We start from the raw sequence: 14,466 nt of genomic DNA on the forward strand, positions 1-14,466 counted from the left end.
TAAATAGAGATGCCAGCCTGTTTCAGTCCCAAGTGAAGCCCTCCCTGGCCCATCAGCACGTGCTGTCCTTGAGTTGTGGGAGACCCTGTGGCACTCTAAGAAAGTCCTCTTGCTCCTTAAGCTATTTTGAAGTCGGTTTCCATTACTGGCAACCCAATGAGCATTGCTTCCGAGAGACATGCAGTCAGCGCTCAGCAAAGTTCCCAGACTCAGGAGCGGCTGGTGACCTCCTCCTGCAGACAGCCTCAGAAACAACCTTCCCTGGTCTGCTCTGTAGACCTCAGTGCTGGTGAGATTAAGCATATCCTTTCTAATAGGCCTTCTCATCCGTTTTGCTTTTAATTGAAACAGCCCTGGTCATAGTTATTAATTAATAATATATCACCCATATTACTGTAAGTTCACTTCTTTCCCGGAGAAATCTTCTTGGGGACTTTATTTACAGTAGCTAATTCTTCAGATCTCCAAAAATAAACTGATATATGTTGTACATTTGTGGCCAGGAAAGTTGAGCTGCTGGTATTTTATCCTGGAAACATCATTATGATATACTAATTGTGACTATAAATTCTATATTGAAAAAAATTAGCTAATAATTTCTGAAAAACCTCACTTTCGGTCACTTGACAAATTTAGCCTGATTCTAAATCATGGTACTAAAATGTTAGAATTCCTAGCCAGAAGCTAATCATTCCGTTAATATGTAAATGACTTGCTTCTGATAAGAAAGTGAATCTCACATAAAAAGATGTATCTGTATGTATGGTGTGTGTTTCTTTATCTTCACAGGACCTGCTTTGGAAGAGTAGTCTTGATGGTGATATCACTGTGTGGAAGAACAATGCAGTTAACCGTTGGCCACGCTGTGATCAAGTAGGGACATCCATGAAGGTCACAGGGCTGTGAAGGACAAACAGAGACACGCCCTCCAGGAGGCCTTACCGCTGACACCTGGCCATGACAGACACAGACACCAGGGCCTGGGGCTAAAAAGGACCAGAAGGTCTTGGGGAGGCCTGTAGACCTGAAGCTTCAGGGTTCACTGACCACTTTGATAAGGGATCTCATGGACGGTCTACACCACCTGCTCCCACTCATCACTGGCAAAACAAAACCAAACCTCAAGATGCTAGACCATGTTTTGCCCGAAAACTGAAATGCTATAAAAACCTTTTCTGCACTGTTTAGGGAGAGCCAAATCTATACATGGCAATATGTGATATGCAGTCTGCACCGGCCTGCGGGAGCCTCTAGAAACCCGGACCCTGTCCTCTTGGGATCACACTGCCTGTGGAGCGTATCGACTGCGGGCTGATAGAGGGGAGGTCTGCAGCTCATCTGTACAACGGTCACATGAAAAACAAAAAGAAAACATCCCAAGTCTCCTGAAAGGCTGCATATTTGGGCCAGGTGAACACAAGCACACTAACATCTGTATTTTGCTGTACTGGGGGGCTGCGTGCGTTCCCTGCTTGTTCCCGGTGCTCATTCCAGAGCTCCAAGGAAAAGTGAAGCCGACAGGAATGATGAAGAGTCCGCCACTCACCGCCTCTCTGAAGCCTCTGATTTATTTGTCCTTTCCAGGGAAAGCATTCACATCACAGAGAGAAGAGAACACTGAGAATGTTATCTAGAGTACTTGTATTTGAATTTCAACGAATCAGCCCTTTTATGATTATTACCGAGCCACAGATGTTAATAACCGGGATGAGGTGTGGGGAGACAGTGACAGCACAGCCCCTTCTTACTCTGTGGGAGAAATCCTGAGGGACAGCTCTAGTGTATAAGCTCAGGTTAAAATCAGCAGCCATGGTTTCACTTATACCGGAGCCATGGGCTATGGGGTCAGCTCAATCCAAGTGAGAGTTTTTGCTGTGAGGACTGTTTTGTTTGGTGGCCGGTTTTACTCAGTTCAGGACCTGCCAGCAGCACAGACTTGTGCAAGAGCCAGAGGAATGAACAGAGAGCCGAGAATAATGAGCGCCAAGAGGGTGCTGGGTGCAGGTTGCTGCTGTGGAGACCCCAGATGGAGGTGGGTGGCCCAGGCAGGGAAGGGTCATCAGAGTTTCTTGGAGGAGCTGATACTGGAGCAGCCTTAAAGGAAGATGGGGAGTCGGCTGGGTAAAGGCAGGGGTGGGGAAAGAAGCACCGGGGTCAGGACAGAGGTACGGGGGCCAGAGGCAGTACACCTCCGGGAGACCCGAGCAAGCTCACGAGCAGCGGGGCAGGCAGGAGATGACACACAGCAGACACCAAGTGCTGGAAATGCTGGACTGGCCAGCTCAGGGAGCCCCTAGTGGGCTGCAAAGCTGGGCAGTGAAGTAAATGGTCAAACTGTGCTTTTGGGTGTTCACCCTGGCTCCCAGGGCCAGGAGGCAGGGAGACCAGCAGCCAGTCACCCAGGTAGGAGTGTATGCGGTTTTGAGCTGCACAGGGGGCAAAAAGGATGCTGAGAAAGGGACTCACTTGAGAACTGTAGAGAAGATAACACTGGCAGGATTTGGGGATTGTTTTATGACAGAGTAACAGTTAATAAGCAGGATTCACACTTGTGTAATTTCATGGAGTCCAAAACCTATATATTAAGGTATAACAAGTTCGTTGACCTCTTGCTGGAAACAAATCCATCAATAGACATGAGTTATACATACTACATGGTAAATTTCCACCAGAGGCAGAAGGGAAGAAGGAATCACTGGCATTTCAATACCAATTGAACAGGTGTTCAATTAAAAACAGAATAAGAAAAGTCTGTTATCAAATCTTTATCAGCCTCAGGCACCTCCAGGCTCACCTTAGGTAAGGGAGGAAGGGGGCGGATGACCTCCTGAGCTGCAGCCTACCGGGACATCTGTCCTGGGATGTTGGTGGGAATCTGAGCTGGGTAGGTCATCCACATCCTTGAACACTCAAAGAGCATCGCTTTCATGGGGGGTGGGGGTGGGGGGGTGGGGTGGGGTGGTGGTAAGCCAGAGGGGCAAACAGTCTTTGTAAAAATGTCAGCTGAGAAAAAATTATCTATCAGCATGATTGAAAAGAAAATGCAAAATCTAATACTTTAATCAGTCTGAATTATTTTGCTTGGATTGCTAAATTCTGGTTGGAAACTAAGGCATGACAAAAAGCCTGGGACACAGAGGGGAAAGTGCGAGCTCTGGATTCAGACGGGCGAGGGAGTTCCAGCGGCAGGACCGGGGCAAGGCACCATCCCTCCAGGTGCCCAGGTCTGCCCCGAGGCATCTCGTGTGGCGCCCGGATATAGTGGGGCTCCGTGGGCGGTGGCGACTGTTCTTACAAATGTGATGGAACCGATATCTGAAGAGAAAATCCTCATTATTTTGAAGACTGTGTTTTTAATTGGGCCGCCTCTGAGATTTGCTTTTAGTGTTGTAGAAAGAAAATGAAATATAATGGGGCATAAAATGGGCACCTAAGCTATGGTCACATGCTCAGGGCAGACACTGAAACTATACATATGCTTCTGAACACTGAAAGGGAAATCTGGATATGTAAAAATGTATTTACATTATACATTTTTTCCCAAGTAAAACAGAGAAGATGGAATGGAACGCCAAACGGAAACTAATTAGCAGCACAAATGTCAGAAGTGGAAACGCTGGAGATTTCGTGCTCTAATTTCCCTTCTGTGTTATGAATTTTAACTTAAACAAGAGGCGGTGCCAGAAAAACAGGTTCCTCTGGTCATTCAGAGGGTAATGACCAGAAATCATTCCCAAAAAGCAGATGTCACACGAAGGTCGGTGTAAGGGCAGAGGGACAGGAGCTTCTATAGTTTGCTAGAAGCGCTCCCAGATTTCCTCTGCAAATGGGATGGAGATTACTATTTGAAAGGAGCCCCCTTCTAACATAACCTGCTGGCATGGACTGTGGTTGGCAATAACTGGGCAGAGCTGCCTTTTCAATCCGAGCCTGCAGTCCACCTTTGTGTAAAACACCCCAGGTGTCACCAATGGTCAGGAAAGCCAGAAACAAACATTCCTTCTTCTCCTTTTCAATTAAAAACATATACAATGTATTTTAAAACTATTAAAAATTTAGGGTGATTGGCATTGAGGGCACCTGTTGGGATGAGCACTGGGTGCTGTATGGAAACCAATTTGACAATAAATTACATATAAAAAAAACTACTAAAAATTTAGAAGAGAGGAAAAACCTCCACACTCTGCCCCCCACTAATACCAATACCCAGCGTGATTTCTATGGTCTTTTTTTTTTTTTTTTTTATCATTCCCACATGTCTGTTTTCACATAGCTGTAATCTGACAGGATCCCACAATTTGGGACCTTTTAAAATTTTTTTTTTTTATTTTTTAGTTAACATTTTACCATAGCCCTTTCCCTGCTGCTACATTGTCTCTACAACCATGTTTTTCAATAGCTGCATTTTATTGCCACAGGTAGATGTGTATCAGGGTTCATGCTCTCTCTCATGGGCATTTAAGATACTTATAAAATTGCCAGTATTATAAACAAAACATTGAGGATTTGGATTCTTTCTCCATTCCTTTACATCAGGCATGGATCTTTTTTTTTTTTAAGAGGATAGATAATTCTAATTTTACTCAGGAGACAGTTTCTTTTTTAAATTGTGGTAAAATTTACCATTCAACCACTTTTAAATGTAAAATTAAATTGTATTAAGTACGTTTGCAATGTTCTGCAACCACCACTATCCATTTCCAGAAATTTTTCATCATCCCCAACAGACACACTGTACTTACTAAATAGTAACATCCTTTCTCCCTTCTCACCATCTCCCGGTAACCTCTATTCTCTATTCCACTTGCCGCATCTTAAGAGATTGCTTATTCTAGGTGACACAGAGCAGGGGAATCATAGTGTTTGTCCTTTTGGTTTGGCTTATTTAGCACTTTTCAAGGTTCATCCATGTTGTGTACCATGTATCAGAGTTTCATTCTTTTCAAGGCTGAGTAATATTCCAGTTTATGTACACACCACATTTTTCTCCATTTACCTGGAGATGGGACATTCGCATTGTTTCTACCCTTCAGCTACTGTGAATGGTACTGCGATGAACACTGATGTGTGTCTATTCGAGCCTCTGCTTTCAATTCTTCTGGGTCTATACATAGAAGTGGGGCTGGTGGATCATATGGTAAGTCTGTGTTCAACTTTCTGAGCCAAACTGTTTTGTGCTGCACCATTTTACATTCCCCCCAGGAGTGCACAAAGGTTCTAATTTCTCCACATCCTCACATTTGTTCTTTTCTTTTTTTCTTTAATATCGGCCATCCCAATGGGTAGTGACTAGTGATGTTAAACATCTTTTCATGTGCTTATTGGCCATCTGTATACCTTCTTTGGAGAAATGTCTATTCGAGTCCTTAGCTCACTTTTGAATTGGATTGTTTTTGAGGAAACTGAGTTTTAAGGCATTTGTAATTCGTATTGCCCAAGATTATCCAATGTGTAAGTGGCAGAAATAGCATTCAAACATCTACAGGGTGGGGTCCCAACCCCTTGCTGTCTTTATAATTCTAAAAGGCCTCCTTGCAAACCAGTGCATCCTAGCCAAAATTTATCCTCCCCACCTGTGGACCCAGAGAAGGAAGACAAACATTTATAAATTATAACAGCTGCCGCAGCATGGATACTTTTTAAAACTGGGTGTCCAGGGTCTGCTCGTTTCTGGTTCATCTGGCCTGGAAAGAAGTAGGAAGCTCTTACTGGATTTCTTGGGGAGAAACAAATGGGAACACACCGTTCTTTTAGGTAAAGCTGTGCCTTCCTATAGGTCCTGGGGTAAAGGATGGGCTGGGATTCTTTGGTTTCTGGGTGGAAACCCCCTCTGGATCCAGGCTCCACTGTAAGCAGCAGTTCTGAGCTGCTTGTGGGAACTTCAGGCCAATGTAATTCAACTGGCAAAGGCTGGTGCCTCTTCCCCAGCACTCCTACAGTGGCAGAGGACCAGGGACTATAATGACCTCTTTGACCTCTAGAGCAGGGACCTTGTCTGACCTACTTACACTTCTGCCTGCATCTTTCAAACCTTCTCTCTCTTTGGCTCCTTCCTATCAACATAATTAAAGCTCTCTGATTATAACAATTCCCATGGCAATGTGATTCCCCTCCTTCCTCTAATTTATTGAAAACACTCTTGCTAAGGTCACTGTGACCTTTATGTTGAGAGGTCCAGTAGATACTTCTCAGCTTTTAGCTTGCTTGGCTTCTCAGCTGTATTTGATACTTCTCCCTGAACTCCTCTCTTCCCTGGGCTTCCACGGAACCACAGTCAGCAGATTCTTCAGTAGCCTTCTCCAGCCAATCTTCTTCATTCTTATTTTGTGATCTTGTCCTTCACCTGTCCTTTAAATGGTAGTCTTCCCAGTCCTATGCTTGACCCTCGTTCCTTCTGACTGCATTCCTCCTCTTTCAGGTTTGCTCCTTAGGTTTTAATTACTACTCATGTTGATGACCTTGAAGCAGAAATATGACCTAGACTTTTCTCCAGAGTTTCAGAGTCAGCTGGTGAGGAGAGCTGTCACCTTCCCATGGCCTACAGTGCAGCATGTCCTGAATCAATGTCAATATTTCCCTTTAAACCAAAAACTGTTCCAGGCATCCGGTCTCCTAAATAGCTCTCTCACATAGTCACCTTCCACCCTCTTCCATCCTGTGGTCATCAGTCTTCACCCAGGTCCTGACCATCAGTTGCCTCCTCTCTGGTTTTTGTACTTTCGATCATGTCTTCTTCAGATTCAAACACCCAGCCACAGGAGTCATCCTTTTGTAACACACATAATGGCCCTAAAACACTGCGCAGCTCCATTTCCTGTTGTCCTTACAGTGAAGTCCAAACTTAAGATGATTTTCAAGACCCTAGATCGGCAGTTCTCAAACTTTGGTCTCAGAATCCCTTTATGTCATAAACATTATCGAGGAACCCAAAAAGCTTTGTTTGTGTGAATTACATCGATATTTATCGCATTTGAAATTCAAACCAAGAAATTTAAAAAATATTTAATTCATTAAAAATAACAAACCCATTACAAGTTAATATAAACAATGTATTTTTTTAAAATGCAAAAACCCTGGTGTTTCCTCAAACAAAAAAATTCTAATGAGTGGCATTAGTTTATAGTTTTGAAGTCTCTTTAATATTAACAGAAAACAGTGGGATTATCCTATCTGCTGCTGCATTTTGTCTGCTGTGATATACAGTTTTGGTTGAAGCATGTGAAAAAAAGCCAGCCTCACACAGATATGTTTTTGGAAAATATAAAAATATTCTTTTTTGCAATATTTTCATATTCTTCTTTGCAAATATTCTTCTTTGATACTATACCAAATTTGATAAATGGTAGTTTCTTAGAGTGGCCGCAATGTGGAATTTAAAACCACATTAATAAGCCTGTATTCTCTTACATTAAAATCCACTGGTCTGTCTGACACTTTGGTTTTTGGTCTGGCACTTTCTGGAAAATACTGGTTCATGGAGTTATGCAGGTCTTCCAAATGTTGACATGTTTCATTATACAAAAAGTATCACAAGAAAATTCCAGTCTTTCACATTCACCACTGATCCCATCAGAAAAGTCTTTAAGCTCTGAGAAACGAAGCCCAGTGACAGATACAAGTTTCCCAAAATTCTGAATTTTGTCAGAAACTGTCACCTGAAATCTCGAATTTCATCATTGCAATAAAATATTATCACTTACTTTCTTTGAAGTGAAGGGCCTCTCTCCTTCATTTTCAGGAAAATGTCTGCTAAGTACTCAAATTTGAATAAGCATGGTTTGTCAGTCTTTCTTTCATGAAAAGATGGTGTTCCGTGAGATCAATGGCTAGTTCAGCTTGCAACTCAAACAACCGTATGAATGTTTTCCTTGAAACAAGTATTCTACTCCCACATGCAACAGAAATGCCTTTGTGTACGTTAGGAAATGAATTCACAGCAATGGTTTATGGAGTCTTTGGATTCTTCATGTGCAAGTTGTTCTAACAAAATATATGGCATTTCAGTAATCAAGTACTGGCTGAGTTTTACCCTTTAGCTTTTAGAAAGGTAGATAGGCAAGAAACAAGTTTTGTATCTGGGCTTTCTTCCACAGTTTGCAACAAGTCTGAGTTTCCAAGTACTCTTGGGAGCTAAATTATAACAAACACATGAAATACCTTCTATCCAGGATCCTTAGAGCAGACAGCTAGGGTGACCTTTGTGCAAAAAAAACCTTTTCTAATTTTTAGCATTAAAATTCCACATTACAAAATTTCCTTCTGTATTAGAGTATAGGGAAAATAAATTCCTGTTATGTTCATCTTTATAGGTATGGAATATTATGATTTTTTCAGGATTCAAAAGGCTCTAAGTCTGGCACAAAATAGTAGCATGCTGCCATACTACTCTGCTTACTGAGTTTTTGGACTGCTTTTTAATAGTTTTTCTTTTGTTTCATTTTTGGTCAACTCTTGTAAGTTTTCACTTCCCACGGTCTTCATTAAGTTGTCATTCTTTCTCCTCCTCTTCCAATTTTCTGCATTTAATATTCTTTAGGAATAAAACCCATAAAATCAAGCATGGTTGAAATGTGCTAAAAAATAAGACTTTATATAGGGTCTGAGTTGGGGCTACGGATATACCCTTCCACGAAAGCAGCCCAGAAGTTTAGGTGCCTTGGCTTTGTGTCAGTGGCAGAGAGAAGAATATAAACCTCTATTACTATTTGTACAGTTGACCACTCAACAGCGTGGGTTTGAACTGTGTAGGTTCACTTATGGCTAGAGTTTTTTCAGTGAATCTATACACTTATGGTATCAACAAATACAGTATAGTATTATAAATGCTATTTTCACAAGCAATCCTTGTGATTTTCTTAACATTTTCTTTTCTCTAGCTTACTTTATTGCGAGAATACAGTATATAATACATACAACATACAAAATGTGTTGATGGACTGTTTATGTTATCGGTAACACTTCTGGTCAACTGTAAGCTATTAGTAGTTAAGTTACGGGGGAGTTAAAAGCTATACATAGATTTTTGACTACGTGGGGGTCAATGCCCCTAATGCCCCATGTTGTTCAAGGGTCAACTGTATATAACTTTGGAGAAGTTAAATAAATTCTCTGAGCCCCAGTTTCCTCAGTATTATAAAATGGGAATAATATCAGCTTCACAGTGTTGATGCTAGGATAAAATCAGCTCGAATTATATAATAAATGTATATAAAACCTCATAGAGCTGTTATACAAATTAAATAGTGCTTTATATATAAAGTACATGGGGACACTGCCTTTACATGGTAGTTTCCCTCTGTTTTTTACTTCCATTCTCTAAGACCAGCAAACTTTACCTGAAAAGGAAATAGTAAATATTTTAGGTTTTTCAGGCCAAGAGGCAAAATTAAGGATATTCTGTAGATACTTAATGAGGAAAAAAAATTCCAAATTTGTTTCTTATTGTCAAAATGTGAAATATAATGATCAAATATAATGATCAAATCAAATTTTTGGGGGGGTGTAATACAGTCTACCAAAGAGAAGGATAGAACTTTTTGAGGGTGGTGAATAACTTTCCTTAAATGGAAATTCAACGTCAGTATTCCCTATCATCAAATCAATTGCAAATGTTCACCTATAAAAACCATGCTTAGCTCACAAGTGGTAGGCTGGATTTACCTTTGGGCCATAGTTTGCCAATCCCTGCTCAAACAGGTCTCTCTTGTTTATTTCCTTTTTCTTGGCTCATTCCATGCAGTTGCTAATAATGACATTCTGAGGGCAACTTGTGTAGATCTGAGTTTTTATCTGGCATTTTCCCCCACTCCAGCCTTAACCTTTCTTGCAGGAAAGGCTTAACAGCAACACATTCCTTCATCTTTTGAGTGTCTGAAAATGTCTTTATTTCACCTTTATTTCTGAAGGATCCTTTCACTGAATATAGATAGAATTCTAGATTGACAGGTTTTCTTTTAGCACTTTAAAAGATGTCACTCCATTGTCTTCTGAATTGCATTAGTTCTGATGAGAAGTCAGCAATCATTCTTGGTTTCTCTGGCTGCTCTTAAAATTTTTCTCTTTATCACTGGTTTTCAGCAATTGGATTATGATGTGCCTTGATGCGGTTTTCTCTGTATTTATCCTGTGTGGCCTTCACTGGTCTTCCAAGATTGGTGGATGATATTTTAAATCAAATCTGGAATAGTTTTGCCTTTCATTCCCGAGACCTAAATTACCTATATGTTGGAACACTTGATATTATCCCATAGTTTGTTCTTCTCATCAATTTTTGGTCTTCATGTTCCAGGCTGAATAGTTTTATTGTCCTGCCTTAAAGTTTACTGATTGTGGGAGGCAGATTCTGAAATGGCCCCCAATGATCCTGTCTCCTGCATTTCATATCGTGTCATCTCCTTGTCTTGTGTGCGGGCTAGACCGTGTGACTTACTTCTGATGAGTAAGATACAACAAAAGTGTATTTCCTTTTTTTTTTTTTTTTTTTTTTAAGCAAAAGTGTATTGCTAAGCCACTTCTAAGATTAGGTTGTAAATGATTGTGACTTCTTCCTTGCTAGTAGTACTCTTGTGTTCTTAGTTATTTTGATGAAGCCAGCTGCCATCTTGTGAGCTCCTCTACGGAGAGTACCGTGTGGCAAGGAACTGAAGGTGTTCACAAAGAAATGAACTCTGCCAGCAACTACTCAGTGAGCTTGGATGCAGATCCTGCCCCAACTGAATCTTAAGAGGATTGTGGCCCTGGTTGACACCTTGACTACAACCTTGTGAGAGACTCTTAGCAATAGGACTCAGCTAAGCTGTGCCGGATTCCTGACCACAACCCTGCAAGGTAATACATGTTCTTGCTGTTTTAAGCCACCAAGTTTTCGGGTAATTTGTTATACGGCAATAGACAACTAACACACGGACCTTTTAAGCAAATTTCCTAATCTAACTGCATCAGTTTTGACTCAGGTATTGTATTTCTCAGCTCTAGAATTTTCATTAGGTTCTTTTTAAGTAGTTTACATTTCTTTTTGAGTTCTTGTTTTTCTTTAAATCTTTAAACACATTTCTAATAGCTGTTTTAAAGTACTCTATTTTAAAGTGCTCACTTGCTAGTTGTGTGATCCCTGCCACTTCTTGCTGTTTCTATTGATTGACTTTTCTCCTGGTTATAGGACACATTTTCCTGCTTCTTTGCATATCTAGTAATTTTTTATTGAATGCTGGACACTATAAACATTACATTGTGGGTTTTTTGCATTCTGTCATCATCCTTTAGAGAATACCGGATTTTATTCTAGCAGCTAGTTAATTTACTTGTGGATCATCTTCACCCTTTTAGGACTCGTTTTAAAGCTTTATTGGGCAATCACTAAATATTGTACACGTGAAACTAATATAACACTGTGTTAACTTACTAAAATTAAAATAAAAACTAAAAAAAAAAAAAAAGCTTTATTAGGCAAGGATTAGAGCAGTCTTTAATCTAGGGGTAGTTTAGCCTTACTCCTAAGCCATGGTCTTTCTGGAGTCACTGCTACAAGTCCTGTAAGCTACAAGTCCTGGAAGCTCCCCTCTCGTTGGTCAGAACTCCAGATGATAACGCCCAGTGGTCGTGCTTTACCAGGCTTGTGAGGTCCCACCACAGGCACGCACAGCTTCGTATACAACAAAAGATTCCAAGGTGTCTTTCTGGATCTTTTTCTCAATGTAGCTTCCTCCTCTCCACATTTAATTTATTGTAAATTTCAGCCTCCTCCAACTCCGATTTCTGTCTCCAAGCTTGGTGAGCCTGTTATACTCTCCTTGGGAAACCCTGAAGAAAGCTGAAGTGATAGTAAGTCTCACCTCATTTGTTTCCCTTCTCCCAGGGCTCATAGTCCTGTACTGCCTGTTTTCCAGTGTCTGAAAACAGTTTCTTATATTTTGTACAGTTTTCCGGTCATTTATGATAGAAAGGCTAATCTGGTAGCAGTCACCCTATCCTGGAAGTTGCCTGTGGGAATCTTGTATGCCATACATACTTTGATTTTAATGAACGAATGGCTTACTTTTTCCATGTCTATGAGAATAACTTAAAACCTAAGCACCCCATTTATTTATTATGAAACACAATTTGGAGCTTGGCAGGAGGCAAGGGAAACAGATTTTTCCTATCATTTATCCAGCTGAGAAATCTTTCACATAGTTTTTCAGTAGGGAACAGTCTCTACCCTTACCCTCTTCTCAATTAGGAGCTCTTCTGATGTTAAAAATCAAGAAAGAAAAAATCTGAAGAAATGGTAATCAAAATATAGGAAAGTGGAAAATGTAAATGTATGCAAATTTCCTATTATACCTGTTTTGTTCTTATGGGTCCATAACACCCAAGTCAACAACTAAGCAAAAACTTAATAGCAAAAGGAAGGCTTTTCCCGGGAGGGAAAAAAGTTGATACCCCAAACTGTTTTCTACTCTAACAAATATCAATATTCCAATTGACACAAACATATTCTTTGTTCATCAATAAGTCCTAGGGAAAAAAACGAAGTAAGTTTACAAAGAAGATAATGAAAACCCACTGGATATCTCAGCACCAGCCAATTTTCCTCAGAAACACAATCTTACACATTATGTAGTTAGCAAACACGCCCCCAATAGCTCCTATGAGCAACTGTGGTACACGATAATGAATATGGGAGACGTGTTGTTCTTATCACCTGTCTGGGGCTCAGAGCAGAATCTCCTGCCTCCTAAATTCGTAGAGCGTTGACCTTCCAGAGACCACACACTGTACCAAAGCACCTCTTTTCCAGGAACTACAGAGACAAGCACACTGGTCCCATCTATCATATGCTGAGGGCAAACTGCAATAGTAGGTTAAGAACAAGACGTTGGGTTTGCCTTTTCACTACAACCTTGAGAAGTTCTCCGTTATGCTTCCATATCTCTTTGTTGAATGGCCACACTTGCTCTTGACTGATTCCAAATTCTAGAAGCAACTTTTAAATGCTTAAGGTGCCAGATGGAGTTAGACAGTCATTGAGCACTGACGTTAGCCCCTGGACAGCAGCTGCTGGATCTCTAAAGGATGCAGATGGGAGCATACACAGGCACGCTTAAGTGCAAACATCAGGTGTCAGTTAATGACCAGGTCAATGGCACACACGCTGGGTTGGTTCCCACTGGCTGAGTTCTCAGGGGCCTGGCCAATGTTATCCAGCCCCAGAGAACCGTTCCCTGAAGTATAGTGATGGCCTATTTAAAAGCAGATCACAGCTTGAGGTTACTGGAAACCAAACTGGGTCAGAGAACCTAAGAATACAGCCTGGCAGTAGATGATGCACGCTGGCCCCACACTTAAGAGTTTTCCCCCACCTTTATTCTCTGGCACACCTCGGGTCCTTCCCTCCCACACACTTGGAAAATGGAGGTGGTCCCCCTGGTTGCCTAAACCCATCTCCCCAGCAGCTTCCTTGTTTTGGAAGGAGATGATAAATAAATCAAAATGCACTAAGCAGCACTTCCACAGGCACTCGCCTCCTCCACTGAACGTGCACCTCATCAATCACACTATTGTCTGCTTGAAAGGCGAGCCTTGTAAATGTCATATCCACTCAGGCCCAAGGAGAGGCGCATCCAAATGCAGCAAGGAGTTTTAATTGGATAGTGTAATTAAACTAAAAAACCCCAGCAGACTCCCTTTGACAGGATAGATGAAGACCCCTTTTAATAGGGCTAGGAAACATATCTGTTAAAAGGATGAGGCACTGCCTGCTCCTGATTGTGCTCCAGAGTACTCTTATGAAAAGGCAATTCAATAACTGGGGCATTTACTATGTTAGAGTCCATTGTGTTCTGTAATCTAGCAGTACTTACCGTATTTGATCTGGAACTTATGAAATAAGCCCTCGTCAGAGAGTAAAAACACTACATGGCCCATCCACCTGATGCCTGGAATGCCCGGGCCTCCTGGGAATCAACAGAGCCTCAGGACAGCCTGTGGTCTTCCTGGGCTACAGGTCCGTGTGAGTATAAAGGCCAGTGCCTTACTTACTGGGGCCTACAGCACGCGGTGCGGTCAAGGCCATCCACCCACTCATTCAGGGGCTGCAGCTCTTTCATCCAGGGGTGGCTAACGTCCTCCTCACTTCTCTTTCATTCTCATGAGCAACTAAAGAATGACAAAATCCTTGGGTATCTCCTGCCATAGGAACTGGAATGCCTGTCACATCAGCGTGTGCGTGCGTGTGCACACGCGTGTGTGCATGTGTGCATGTGCATGCTTGTTCTCTGCTAGCATGACTACCCCTGTCAAATAGGAAGAAAAGAAATCAGCGGATCAGAGGATTCAACATATGGATTGGGGTGTACCCAAGTGGATTTTAGCAACAAAACCCGAATCCTTCTGTCACTCTCCCTGTTCTCTCTCCTTTGTTGGGACAGGGGGTGGGGGATGCACACACAAGCGCATTCAAAGACACACACACACACACACACACAC

General features: G+C 41.7%; 1 protein-coding gene across 8 annotated transcripts in view; it reads right to left on the bottom strand.

Annotated features, from left to right (window-relative positions):
• MAPKAP1 (MAPK associated protein 1) overlaps positions 1-14,466 on the bottom strand; it is a 257,275-nt gene that overhangs the window by 7,695 nt on the left and 235,114 nt on the right. The gene's annotated exons all lie outside the window — the stretch shown is intronic.

This window comes from Panthera onca, chromosome D4 (assembly GCF_046562875.1).
Source record: "Panthera onca isolate mPanOnc1 chromosome D4, mPanOnc1 haplotype 2, whole genome shotgun sequence".
NCBI lineage: Eukaryota > Metazoa > Chordata > Mammalia > Carnivora > Felidae > Panthera > Panthera onca.